Below are 14609 nucleotides of genomic sequence, written 5' to 3'. Positions count from 1 at the left end.
TGACGTCACCGGTTACTGTACGGGCAGCCAGCCTGAACACCAGAGAAGCCACCAGGAGTGAGACCAACCCCCAAAGTTCCTCCACTCCAGCCAGTGTCTACATTCAGCGCTGTCACCTCGTTGTTACTCTTCAGTTTAAGTAATTAAGTTGTAGTTAAGTTAAGTTATATAGTTATATAAGTTACTACTCTTCAGTAAAAAAAGTCTAGTGATCAAAAGTTATTGATTAAGCGGGGACGAGATGCAGGGAAGGGAACAAGGGAAGACGACTCTGTAAAAAAGCCAGTGTATTGTGAAAGGTGGTGGTGAAAAAGAAACTGAATGTAGTAGCAATTCTTCATAGTTTTCCGACAATACGTCCACTCACTACACTGGCAACAATCTGAACTTGCAGAACACAAATATACAGTGGTGACGCAACCGCGGTGACTGTGTGTAATATGTCTCATTTGATTCAATGCCCAGCGACAAATCTTGGTCACCAGTGGTTACTCGTCTGGTCACGGGGCAGAGTCACCGGTCCGTCACCAAAGGCTGGTGACGCAACCGGTGACCCTAGTGTAATAGGCGCCATAAGAACCAATGCCCACCAACCAGTCATGTCACCGGTGACGCCACCGGTGACGTCGCCTGGTGACCTAGTGTAATAGGGCTCTAAGGGTCCGGGCTTAAATCCCACCAAATCAGCAATGGATTTTATCTATGTTATAATGGTGCAACCCCTAGGTCTAGCCTGAAGTAATGTAAAACGACACCGGGCTCGTGCCTAGCGTATTAGGACAAAAATAACTACAAGAAAAATATTGGGTTTCACTAAAATCTGTAATGAATAAAACATATCAGTCAAACTACTAAAAAAATATCCGTAAAATAGTTTCTAATATCTCAAATACAGTGAAATGTTATTATATTCTCTATGCCATACACAAAACAGATTCCATCATCATAATCTATTTCACGCAAAGACATATGATTATATGATCATATGATTTATGATATATGATCATTGTGATAAATTGTTCAGTCTTCAGGCAATTTGTCACTTGCCTTCAACATGTCTTTGTATGAACTTAATTATCTTCCTACCTCGTCAATCAGCTGTCTTCGGGTTATCTATAATCAGCTGTTCAACAATTCTATTGCAAAACTGCAAATATAGTAGAATAGAAAGTGAATATATTGTCATACCACATGTGGCCAGTTACACATTTTAAATTGCTAAATTTTAATATACAAAAATACATTTTACATTGAAATGAAAGGTATACAACGGAATGAAAATTATGAGGTTAAATGAAATAAATTTGGTCAACCCCTATTATGCTACAAGTAACACTAACATTTACCCCTTAAAATGAAATACATATCCTGCTAAAATATTTATAAATTGTAGTTTAAGGGGCTTTATTTATTTTTTTATTTAGAAATTGTGTAGAAATGTCCCTCAGAGAGTACTAACCATTATTTCAGTAAAAGTATTTTCAGAAAATAAAAACCCCAGTTCTTATTTTTATTGTTTTTGTATTTTGTGTTCAGCAGCATTCAAAATCACTATTTATAACTAAAGAACAAATAATGTAACATGTGAAACACATAATAACACTTTATATTTAAGGATTGGGCTTTAAAAAATATGGAGTAAAAAATGTTGTAATACAAATAATTAATTGTTACAAAAAAGAGGCAACTAAAAGACTAATACTACTTTAATTGGTTTGATCAGCAGTCCTTTTCAATTTTGTTTGAAGAATAAAAGTTATACATTCTGTTGTAAATTAGTAAAGCTACATAAAAGGAGACTAACAATATTTTTTTCTCGAATTTTGTTACTTTGAGACAACGGTCACGAAAACAGTGTAACTTTTTAGTGTATGTTGGCGAGAACCCTTAGTTTAGCCGAAGTAAGGTTGATCATATAATTAAAGGTCACACTATTCTAAGCACGTCCGGTCTTACTTCAACCAACACAAAATTAAATTGGCCTCTAGATGTTGCAAGTCAATCTATGTTCATTGACCAACTTTAGGACGCCGTTAGAATGAAATCAAGGACAAAATATCTGGTAGTAGTGTCTAATGACAGCGACCAAATAATGTTTTAAAATACGGGAATTTGAAATCATAGTTGAAGTAATTTTTCAATCAACTTCAAAATATGAGCCATAGAAAGTTTCCATGAGTTTAATAAACTTAAGTATTCGGATTAAATATAATTATTATATTAATTTATCTAATTTATAAAAACTGTTCAAAGTAACACACTGCTACATACAAAGAATATAACGTTTTGGGTTTATTAGTATTTAAGGTATGATAAATTCACTTTTCGTATATGGCAGGACTAAGTTAAACAAATCTGTAACTTTTTTTGTCTGTCAACTATCAGATTTTTCTATATCTGAATTTCACTTATTAGCTATTCATTAAAAGTTTAAGAATCTAAAAAGATCAATATTTATTTCATTAACGATTTCCCGTTCCAATTCTATTCTATGTTTTACAGTATCTTTGATTTTAAAGTGACAATATATTATAAGTAATTAATCTAAGCTCGAAAAAGAATGTTTTTCCTGATAGCAAATACATTATTGAATTTACCAACCAACATTGATGGTTCATAAATATTCAAATTAACTAATGGTTTTTGAAAAGTGAAGCTCGACAAAATTAAGATTGATCGATGGCATTTTAAATTTAATTTCCCTACTTTGTACTTTAAAAGTAAAATGTAATTTCGTTTACAGTGCATTATTGTGCAATATGATGAGTTTTTATTGTAAGGAGCTAGTTATGAAAGTTTTCTAATGTTTGTCGAGTTGAGTAAAACCAATGAATACACAAACTATAGTTTCTAGGTTAATGACCAAAGGATGGTTTTATATTTGATAAGCATATTTTGTATGCATAGTTAGAATAATAAATTATAATGTCGTTGTGGTAAAATGCCCAAAATACATAAATAATCTGCAGGTGTTTAGCTAGCTTTAGTTAGCTTAATAGCTGGGATCGAAATAAATCTATTTTGTACGATAATAATGTAAGGCAATTGGTTTCAATATCATTATACATTTTACAGGTAAGGCTTACGTTAAAATTTGATAGATAAGAGCGTGTTACTGTTTTTCAATGGTTAAGCAAAGAGTGATTATACGAAAAATTAATGTCAATAAACTTCATGTCAATGTCAATTAATTCTAAATAAATTTAAAGTGGAGAAATGGAGCTCATAATGTATTTTTCATAAACGTTTTCAAGACTTGCACTAGTTTTATTTTGCAGAACTATTTTCAGAGTAGTTTGTATTATATATATATATTAATGTAATATTTATATTTCTATTCTGAAATAAATAAATTTCAAATTATTTAACTACCTTGCTTTAAAATTCAAAAAATTGGATGTGTAATTACTTCAAAGAGCATAGCTGAAATTCACCAGCATAATTAGTTCTATCCAATAGCTTGGTATAAAACGGACTAGCAAATATCACAATCACACATTGCGATTGGTGGCTTTTAACAATGTGTGTTGTTACATGATCTCTTTTCCATCTCTATATCTGAATTTTGGTTAGCTCTTGTAAAATACAGTGTTTTTTGTCCTAGGACGTTAGGCAGAGCCCGGAATTGTTTTTTACATTACTTCAGGCTAGACCTAGGGGTTGTGGCATTTTCAATTAGATAAAGTCCATTGGTGAATTGGTGGGATTTGAACCCGAGACCTCTGGAACTGAAGTCTCGCGCTCTTACCACTAAGCCTCTAACCTTTGAAGAGCGAGCTGGGGGAATACGTACTATTATATTATAAAATTGTATAATAGTATGTATTTGTAGTTATATAATATAAATAGTTTAGGTAACTACTGCCGTATATTTATTAAGGATATACTGTATTAATATGCATTGCCTTAATTAAGCTAAGGCTCTGAAATAAGGAAAATAAAGTTTAAAATAACGGTTTTTGCATTTTGTATTACATTGTCTATTTTTAATAGTACAATTTATTTCTTAGAAGAAATAGGTTCCATTGAAGTACGTTATAACAATTTTAGAATAATAAACGAAGAGTAATTAATTTTCCTACCTAAATTCTATACAAGAATTCATATTTGTGTGAGGTTCGTTAGGAGGGTGCAGAATTGAAGATTAATCATCTTTCTGGCACCATCATTAATTTAAAAATAGTGATACAGACTTCATTATGAGTCCCACCTTGCCGTTGCTTATGATGTTACGATATTCTGAATTTTGCAAGTGCTGTTTAATGTTGTTGTGTAACCGTTAGTCATTAGGAATTTAAATCGTGTATTGTCTGGGATGAATTATCTTACTAATATTATAAATGTGAAAGTTTGTGTGTTTGTTTGAAATTCAATCACCCACTAATTACTGGACGGATTGGGCTGAAATTTGGCATGATGATAGCTCACATTCCCGATTAACATATAGGCATATTCTTATCTCAAAAATCCTTTCGGGCTTCGCCCCAGTGGCTCTAGAGTTTCCCATGTTAACCTTATGAGTACTTATATTTAAATGAAATTAAAGAATTTCATTTAAGCTGCTCATAGTCAGCTGTTGCAACTAAAAGGTTGTTTTCTATGGTATGCAAAAGAATTAAAAGTTATAAGATTTAACAACAGGGTGCAGCATTATTATATTTTTGCATTTATGAAAACAGCTAAATTGAATTAAGCAGCAACAAAAATCTGTGATACGCAATGAGAACTGTCAAAGTAGAATTGTTTACATATTTGTTTATGTTTTTAATTTTACGAATAATTTGTGACATTTTGTGAATCTTTAATATTTTTTTTTCTATTGTTTGGTTGAAGTGGTAGAACATTATGGCTATGGTAGATGTGTAATACTATAGCATACCGTAAATTTATAGAAGCAAATTTTATCATACTGTGTCCTCCCCCATTGCAAACGCAAAGGTTAAGTATAACCCCAGAATATAGATACATAAAGTGGTATAACTGTACTAAGCATTTTATACTTATATGCCAATCCCGTACGAAGGACGGTTACTCTGCTAGTTATATTATATTTTACAATAGGAAATCACTAACACACGTTCATTTGTAGCTATGAAATAACTATTATTCATATCAATCTAAACTAGGCTTATATAAAATTATACGTCATAGCACCATATTGCAAGTAATATTCAAATATGATTCTTAAATCAGGCTGGTAGGTTCTTTGCAAATAATCGATACATTCTTTAATTGCTAAAAACATATTTGGACTAACTGTGGAAATTTTGTTTGCAAATTCCATATCTAAGTAAAATCCTAATAAACAACACAACTCTAGAAACAGAGATAAGTTAGATAAAATAGCCAAAAGTTAATTCCAATTGATTTATTTTCGATTAGTTTATGGATTTACTAATATAATGCTGGTCCTTTGCCTTTTTGCTCTCATTACATCAACATCATTTCACTAATTGATTTTATCGATTCATTCTCCATTAAGTTTGTCGTTGGTGAAATTACATTAGGAATAAGTAAATTAATACAAGAAGTTAGTGGTTACTTCAAGTATAGATATCTGAAGAGTCCGTTTTAATATGTTATTTGCATGATTTTTTCTTAGATAAGCATGAATTGAAATTGTCTTTGACGATTACATCCTTTTAAATAGCAATAGTCATTTAAGAAATGTAATCAGTATCAGTATTTAAAACTATTACGACCTTAAAAATGTTTGAGGTAAATAGTATGTTACTATTTATATTTAATATCGCAGTGTCGAATTGCTTTTAGTTACAGTAAGAAATTGATTTTTATTTTTGTTCAAGTACTTTGCATATATTTATGTTCACCTGTTATTTCCCCTCTTGTATATTAATAAAGCCATCATGAGTACATGAAGGTTATTGTTTTTGAGCATGTAAAGTTGGAGAAAACAATAAAACCAAATAAGTACACGTTAAACACTCTATTTTCAAAATTTATGTTTTTCTAAGATAAATATGCGACAAAGAGTATTCTGCAATTTCTTGTGAATCAGTCTAGAATATATCTTCAGATGTTTTATTTTCTTTCCTTACTAGGTAAATTCATAGTGTCGAAATTAAAAGGATATTTTTTTTAACTAACGCAATTGGTTTTATTGTTCTTTAAAAGACTTTTTAAGTAGTAGGACAAAAGGTTTTGCACACGCAGAATGTAATGAAAAGTTTATAATAATGTTTGAACGATAATACTGTTGATAAGTTAATACGGACGATAAATAGGGTTAGATATCACTAATAATCTACACCAATGACAAAAATTCGAAATTGTATATTGTGCAGTAAATTGGATTAAATAATAAGTTATAATAATAGACGTATATGTTTTATTCATATTTTACCAACATGGTTAAAAAATCACTCATTCTTTGTGATATTGAAAAATGTGGTACCGGTAATGATACATTTGATAAAATTTGTTAAACTACTATTGTTGATCAAAAGGATAATTGCCAAAGATAATTTCGATTCATGCTTATCTAAGAAACGTATGCAAATGACATATTGAAACCAACTCTACAGAACCATGCAAAGTTTTACCCTCAAATGTGGTGGTCCTCTAAAGCCAGTCCTGTCCATGCATAACTTATAATTGTTATCAGAATGAGATTCAAAGAGCTCAGCCCATTCCCTTAGTAATTTGAACACTGACTTAGTTATTAATTCAGATATGTTGCAAAAAAACTAGATAATAAGATACTCACTAAGACAGTTTGTGGGTAAATAATTACTTGTTGACGAAATTCAATTACAATTTGTTTACGTTATTGAGAAACATTTTTTATGTAATCAAAGTGAATATACACGAGCGCAAGGTCGCTAATTAAATAGTAGGCAATCAATACTTCTTAAAAGATTTATTTTTACAGCTTTCATAAATAGGTCGTGTAGATATTTAGGGTTAGGTTATGCTTATTTACTATCATTTGTTCATAGACTGATGATAAACACAACAAAAACTTATGTGGGAACAACTTATTGTGGAGACCACAATTTTCTGGTAAAAAATTGGTCTTACAGAATTACATATAGATAAATGTTTCTCTTGTAAAGGTCGATCTTTTTGGTATCTTATGTTAACATTTTCTCATTAGTTTCACGATTCTTGATTAAAAAGAAGTTAGATTTAGCAGTAGAAAGTTTTATAATTAAGAAAAACTTCCTTGGCACTAGAGACTAATCGGTTTTCATTTTCAGAAAGGATCTCAGGGACTTTCTTATTTATGAAAGGTAACTTTCTGTTTTATGTTTGTCAATACATTTTGATGTTTAAAAGTTTTTTTGTTATTCGTAAAGAGAAAAGGTTAATAGTAAGGTTTAAGATGACAAAAAAAAAAAACACTGAACAAGCTAAACGTTTAAATTATTTAACTGTTTACCCGGTTTTAGTGTCCATCACATTGGGAATAGGATATTATTAAAATTATAGTTATGCATTACCATACGTATATACAATTTTACTTTTTATCTTTCACAAGAACAAATTAAAAGTCCTTATTTGGAAGATTCAGTAAAGTTACGAAAAGTGATGTTTATTGAAGTAGGATATAATTATGTCAACAAAAGTTTATTTTGTACATACGTCGTAATACCCATCAGCTAGGGCCAGACGTTAAGTTTAACTGCTTCTGGCCAAGACCCAACTTTGTACAAACGCAACTGTAAAGCAACTCTATTGTTTAAACAGGTGTAGTTACAGTTGAATATCTCATGGAACTACACTCAAGGTTGTAGCTAAGAACTGTTGGGTATAATATTCCTTTTAAAGAAAATAAATTAGAAAAATGAAATGTAAGGACAGTACTGTATTGAAAAAAGAAATGTATGTGCTTGATTAAATTCTTTGTTATAAATTATTTAGATTATAGCCAAATCATTTAATTTGCATTTTGATGATAGTTTCTTTATTGCAGTTGTGTTAAACCTTTCTATAAACTAAACCGTACCCATAACATTTTCTGATTGAAGCCTTAAACTATACAAATACAACAATTATATCTATAAAAAATTTAGAAGTTTGTTATAGAACATGAGTGAGTGTAAGGTTAATTTATGTGTTCATTCTAATTTTATTTAACGATATAATTGAATTATAAGTTAAAATATTATCATTAGTTTTGCAGGAAAAGCTGCTAAATTAAAAATAACTAATGTATACACGACATAATATGTGAGCAATACATATTGTGTATGTAACATATTATGTAACTGTTGTATTTTAAAATTAACAATATCAATGACTAAGTGAGTAAAAAATTCTAATTTTGGAACAATTTGTTTACTAAACAATACAGAATAATAAGCTATCACTGTATAAAGACAGTTTTATTTTTCAAGGTTAAACAATACCAAATTGCTTGATTTTATTTTAAAGTGGCATGATAAAGTTTATTTGTTGTTAAATTGTCCTTTTAACACCAATTTATATTTAGAGCAAGCTTTTATTAGCTTATTAAAATAATTTCCATGAAATGTTAAGTAAAATTTATTTAAGAAACTGTTGTATTAAGTATGTTCTTTTAGTCATATGATTTATTTGTGTTTAAATATCTTTTGTTAACAGATGATTTTTGTAAACATGTTTTTGTAAACATTGGTTTAGTTGGAAATAGAGTTTGTTGAAACAAGATGTGTGTTTAATATTGTTGTATTAGGAATAGAACATGGTGGCAGCTTAGTGGATTTTTATCGAACTGAAAGTCTAAAACCACGCATAATGTCAAGTAAGGGCAGAAAAAAACGAAATACTCGGAGGCAAAGGTATGAGGATAACGGTGAGGACGACGCCCAAAGTGAACTCAACTACGTTTCAGAAAGGGACTCTAGAAAGACTAAAGATGAGTCACGAGGTTTTGCATTGGGACATACGAACAGAGAAAATGATGCAGTTATGTGTACTCCTACTCCGATGGTCAATATCACGTTACCAACTCCAGAAACGTTCTCTTTTATTCCGAATGAGTGGCATTCCTGGAGGAATCGCTTTCAAAGGTACAGACGGGGTTGCGGTCTGGATAGCACTTCCGACGCTCGGCAAATCGATGTACTTTTGTTTGTAATGGGTAGTAGAAGTGAAGATATTTTCGATTCGTTTTCACCAAAACCTAATACTTATGACGAGGCTCTTAGGGCCTTTGATGAATACTTTGTGCCAAGACGGAATATAATTTATGAGAGATCAAAATTTTTGAGACACAAGGGAGTGGTCCATCTGAAAAATTCATAACAGATTTGCATGGCCTTGCGAAAACGTGTGCATGGGGTGAACTAAATGATGAGATGATGCTTCTCGTCCTCATTATTGGTATGCAAGATGAGGGTCTGAGTGATAGACTCCAGCTGTAATCTCAATTGACTCTGGAGAAAGCAATTAATACCTTGCGCCAACATGAGGAGCTAGAACGCCAAAAACGTGAACTTGCCAATACTAATGTTTTTTTGGTAAGTAAAACGTCAGTTCAAAACGGTAAACCGAATCGGACAGAAGGAGTTTGTGACCAGAAATACATCGAGGATGCAGAAAATACAAAGAAGTGCAGGAAATGTGGTTATGATTGGCACGGATCACTGGCCGAATGCCCTGCTAGGAAAGCCAAATGTGACAAATGTTCCGAGATTGGACATTTTTTTCGATGCTGTCCCTACCGCGAAAAGTGGATGAGAAAAAACAAAAACGTTGTTAAAGAAATCGAACAGCAAGTTTCAGACTGTGGAGATCTACAGGTTCCTGAGATTTTCATCGGGAATATAGAAAACAATGACAGAGCCTGGGCCCAGGAGGTAAAAGCAAGCTGTGGAAACCAAGTGTTAGGGCTTATAAAATTTAAACTTGACACAGCCGCTGATGTAACCATGATTCCAGTAGGAGTTCTTGGTGATTTTATTAAGATTCTGCCTCTAGGAAAGTGCAAATAAGCTGTGTACAGTGCAAAGAAGAAAGAACGAATCAATATTTTGGGAACTTTAAGGCTGAAGCTTAACCATAAGGGTGTATCGGTTTATGATTATGCGTATATTTCTGATGAGATCAATGTTCCACTTCTTAGCAGACGTTCCTGTGAAGAGCTGAACCTGGTGAAGAGGATCTTTTCTGTAGATTCATCAGATATTGACTGGGTTACTAAGTACCCTAATTTATTTCAAGGATTGGGAAATATGAAAGGAGAGTACAAGATAGAAATTAAGGAGAATGCAGTTCCTTATGCTATATCTACCCCCAGGGTTGTACCAATACCTTTAAAAAGCAAGGTACAAGCAGTTGTGGACTTACCAGCCCCAAGTAATGCTAATGAAGTCCAGAGATTCATGGGCATGGTCACTTTTCTGGCTAAATTTATTCCGAACTGCAGTGAGATTTCAAAGCCAATTACAAGCTTGTTAAAGACTAAACACGATTTCTTTTGGGGACCAGCTCAGGAAAAAGCTTTTGTCACAGTGAAACAGATTTTATCATCAGAGCCATGTTTAACTGTTTACGATCCGGAAAAGCCCTTGATTCTTTCTTGTGACGCTTCAAAAAAAGGTCTTGGAGCGGTTTTACTACAAGTTGAAGGAGAAAACAAGAAACCTGTGGCATATATATCTCGGACTCTAATGCCTGTTGAAGAAAACTACAGTAACATTGAGAGAGAAGCGCTTGCGTGCACTTGGGCAAGTGACCGTTTAAAATGTTTCCTGATGGGTAAAATGTACACAATTGAGAGCGACCACAAACCGCTTGTCTCAATTTTCAATAGACAAAATTTGGACGAGCTCTCACCGAGACTACAGCGATTCCGAATGCGTATGATGAGATACGATTATCGCATGACCTGGACCCCAAGAAAAGACCTTGCCATAGCAGATCTGCTATCGAGATGTCCTATTCCGGCTAATGAAGATGGCGAATTGACAGAAGAAGTGGAAGCCTTCGTCCATGAAATCAGTATGTTTAGAATAAACACTACAGACGAAAATGTGACAAAAGTACTTCACTCACAAATGAGGGATCCAATATGTGCACAACTCAAGCTAAAAAATTTAGACGAATGGCCTGGAAAATCAAGTTTACCTAATGAGATTCAAGAATACTTTAACGTGAAAGACGAGTTAAGTTGTATTGATGGGTTATTGCTTCGAGGAACTCGGATGATAATACCTCATGAACTACGAGCGGAAATGCTCGAGAGGCTTCACAGTGGACACTTGGGAATCACAAAAACAAGGAAACGTGCCTTGGAAACCATGTGGTGGCCTGGAATTTCTCAAGAAATAGAAAGAAAAAGCAAATCGTGTCCAGTGTGTATTCAGAACTCAACTAATCACAGTGAACCATTGATTCCAGAACTTATGTTTGGAGGGAAAATTAGAGACAATCTTCCATCTACTTTGGTTGGAAATCCTGTGGAAAATAAAGACTTTTTTGAGAGGGAGAATAAGTACCAGTCGAAGTATAAGATGCAATTTGATAAACGACATGGAACGAGGGGTTTAAGTGAATTAGAAGAGGGAAGCATGGTATGGATCACAGATCTACGTAGACATGGTAAAGTAGTCAGGAAATTGAACGAACCACGTTCCTACCTTGTGGACATTGACAAGAAAACCATTCGACGAAACCAGAAGTTCTTAGTTCCTGCACTATACTACGGAGAAGATTGCATTCTTTCAAACTGTTCATCTACGGTCCTTAATTGTCCATCTAACTCACGTGATCGTCCAGACGCTGGCACAGTAACCCGTTACGGAAGGTCCATCAAGATACCGAGGCGGTACCGAGCTTCATGAAGATGTAGACATCTTGAGGCGGGATGTTGTATTAAGTATGTTCTTTTAGTCATATGATTTATTTGTGTTTAAATATCTTTTGTTAACAGATGATTTTTGTAAACATGTTTTTGTAAACATTGGTTTAGTTGGAAATAGAGTTTGTTGAAACAAGATGTGTGTTTAATATTGTTGTATTAGGAATAGAACAAACTAACACCTTCAAGAAATTACTATCTATAATCTATTTTAGTGGAGTGAAGTACGTTGCTTCTAGTTGCAATGGTCAGGAGAAGGAGGTTACGCTCACTAAATTTCACAAGTTATTACCACACTCTCGAAACCTGATTTAAAAATCCTTTGGTTTTGTCGCAAAAGCAAAACAATTCAAAATACATAGCTCTTGCTTTATGTGAAATAATAATTTGTAAATCTTATGGTAAAGTTCTACTTTGTTGAATTGGAAATGAACGAATACGTACAAATGATATACTTTTAAAACAAATTGCACATCGTATTTTGCAGCCACAAAAATGAAAGTACATATTTAAAACCGAAGATGCGATAAGAAAACAGTTCAGACGTATACGAATATTCAATAATTTATAAACCTAAATATCCTGGAGCAACCTTAGAGCACACTTTTTTATATAGATTTGTTATATGTTTTATATCTATATATTAATAGGCAAGCATGCTTCTTTAAAACCCTTTTTCTCAGCTCTTGAGTATCGCAGGAAAAATCTACGCATACTGTTAGAAACATATTTTCCTGTAGATGTGCAGAATCCCTTTATAAATTGAAATATGCTAAGTAGGAGTAATAGGAAATCAGTAAAAAAGTATATCCCAAAGATTCCAACTAATCGTAGGTGAAAATTTGTAAGATAATTTACAAAATGAAAAATTCTTTAGAGATTTATAAAGTCCTTAACCTCGCAGCTACCCTTGTCGGATAGAGGGACAAGTCAATACTACAAAAACAGAGTTAGCAATCAATCTTGGAGAGTGAGAGGCCTTATTTCAGCCAAAGTTTGACTGATTCTAATACGACGTTCCAACTTAATAATCAACTCAGATCTAAATTGAGGGGACAAGTTAGCTGTGACTATTTATTAAGAAAAATAAATACTACCCAATAATGAAATGTTTAGTGAAATCTTCATATAGAATTAAAGGTGTTAGAATTAAAATAGTATCAAAAATAAGCACAAGAAACTAATTTTAAATTTTATAAAACTTAAAAAATTGGCCTTATGGTTTTCTATGCTGGTGACACAATAACATCGAAATATAAACAGAAAATCAAAACAAATGGAAAAAAGTCCAATCAAATGTTTTATTTATACAGTAGTGTGCGGTGAAAATAGAGAGGTCTGTACATTACATATTTTGGTCGATTTTTCGACCACTGGACGACCTCTAGTTTACATTGAAGCGTACCACCTACAGTACTGTTTATGTTTTATCACTAAAAGATATAGAGTTGTCTCTAGTGACGTGTCGATAATTCACTCTGTTGTCTGTTTTATTGCCACACTTTCACTGAATGTCACATTGTCGTCTCATTTGATGTCACAGCCAACACTATCACCTGATCATACCTTTCAACATACAGAAAAGAGTTCCGATCATTTTTAACTCTATGTATATAATGCATTTTATTTTACGGTACCCTACGAATAACTGTTGTGGGATTACGTTTGTAATGAGTAATGGAAAACGCATGCATTGTGCATTAATATGAATTTTAAATCATTCATGGACTTGAATAATCTTACTTTGGCACGAATAAGTTAGTTTTTATGTATTTTTGATTCCTTAGGCCCTAGTCTGGGATAGTTTATCACATTACTTCAGACCAGGCCTAGATGTTGAGGCATTATAACGGTGATAAAATCCATTGATGATTGGAGGTATTTGACCCCAAGACTCCAGAGACTGAAGTTTCACAATCTACCACTAGACCAGCTCACTCCCAACACGAATATGTTATATGACGAAACTTCAACTGTTTTAAAAGGCATATGTTTAATTGAACCAAGGTATAACAAGAGAACTGAAATTGATGTGATGCTTTGTACACTCATTTCCAAAAACCAAGACTAAGTAATTACTCAGACTCTTAATTAATACTATCACAATGAAAAAATACTCTTTGGTTCACCATCGGTTATTAACATGTATGATCGCTTAACAGTTATTGACATCTACTGTCCAAGCTTAGGCTTGTTATTGACATCTGCTGTCCAAGCTTAGGCCTGTTATTGACATCTGCTGTCCAAGCTTAGGCCTGTTATTGACATTTGCTGTCAACATTAACTATATACTGTACTCTATCAGACCCTAATAGTCATCTACTGATTGAACATCAGACAAATCAATCAGCACTCATAACGCCTAATACCATTCAAGTAGTTTATGTTGAACCGTAAATTAATTTTGTTTGTTTGCCATTACATGTTGAATAGTATATATTTTAAAACTACACTCATACGTTATCCAAAAAAATTAAATTGTACTGATAAAAGAAATAAGTTTATCAATATGTCTATTTTTTTCAATTTTAAGAACATGTAATAAAATGACCCAATTATTAACCGTTTAAAAAAAGAAAACTTATTATTTCGAATAAGTAGTAAAGAGTGAAAAAAATACATAACCCTATTTTGTAGCTAAAAAATGGATTATTATGGTGATTTTCAAGACTTTAAGTAGCTAAAGTAAAAAAAGTTCCATACAAAGATGGAAATAATCATTACTCTTAAAAACGATGGAAACTCTACAGTAAAAAAAATACATATTACTTCAATATTTTAAGCTTAACAACTGAACAGGGAC

The sequence above is a fragment of the Macrosteles quadrilineatus genome, unplaced genomic scaffold, assembly GCF_028750875.1.
Source record: "Macrosteles quadrilineatus isolate MER2022 unplaced genomic scaffold, UCM_ALF_1.0 Scaffold_6__1_contigs__length_79288215, whole genome shotgun sequence".
Classification (NCBI taxonomy): domain Eukaryota; kingdom Metazoa; phylum Arthropoda; class Insecta; order Hemiptera; family Cicadellidae; genus Macrosteles; species Macrosteles quadrilineatus.
The sequence above is the reverse complement of the archived record's forward strand: the minus strand, read 5'-3'. Positions refer to the sequence as shown.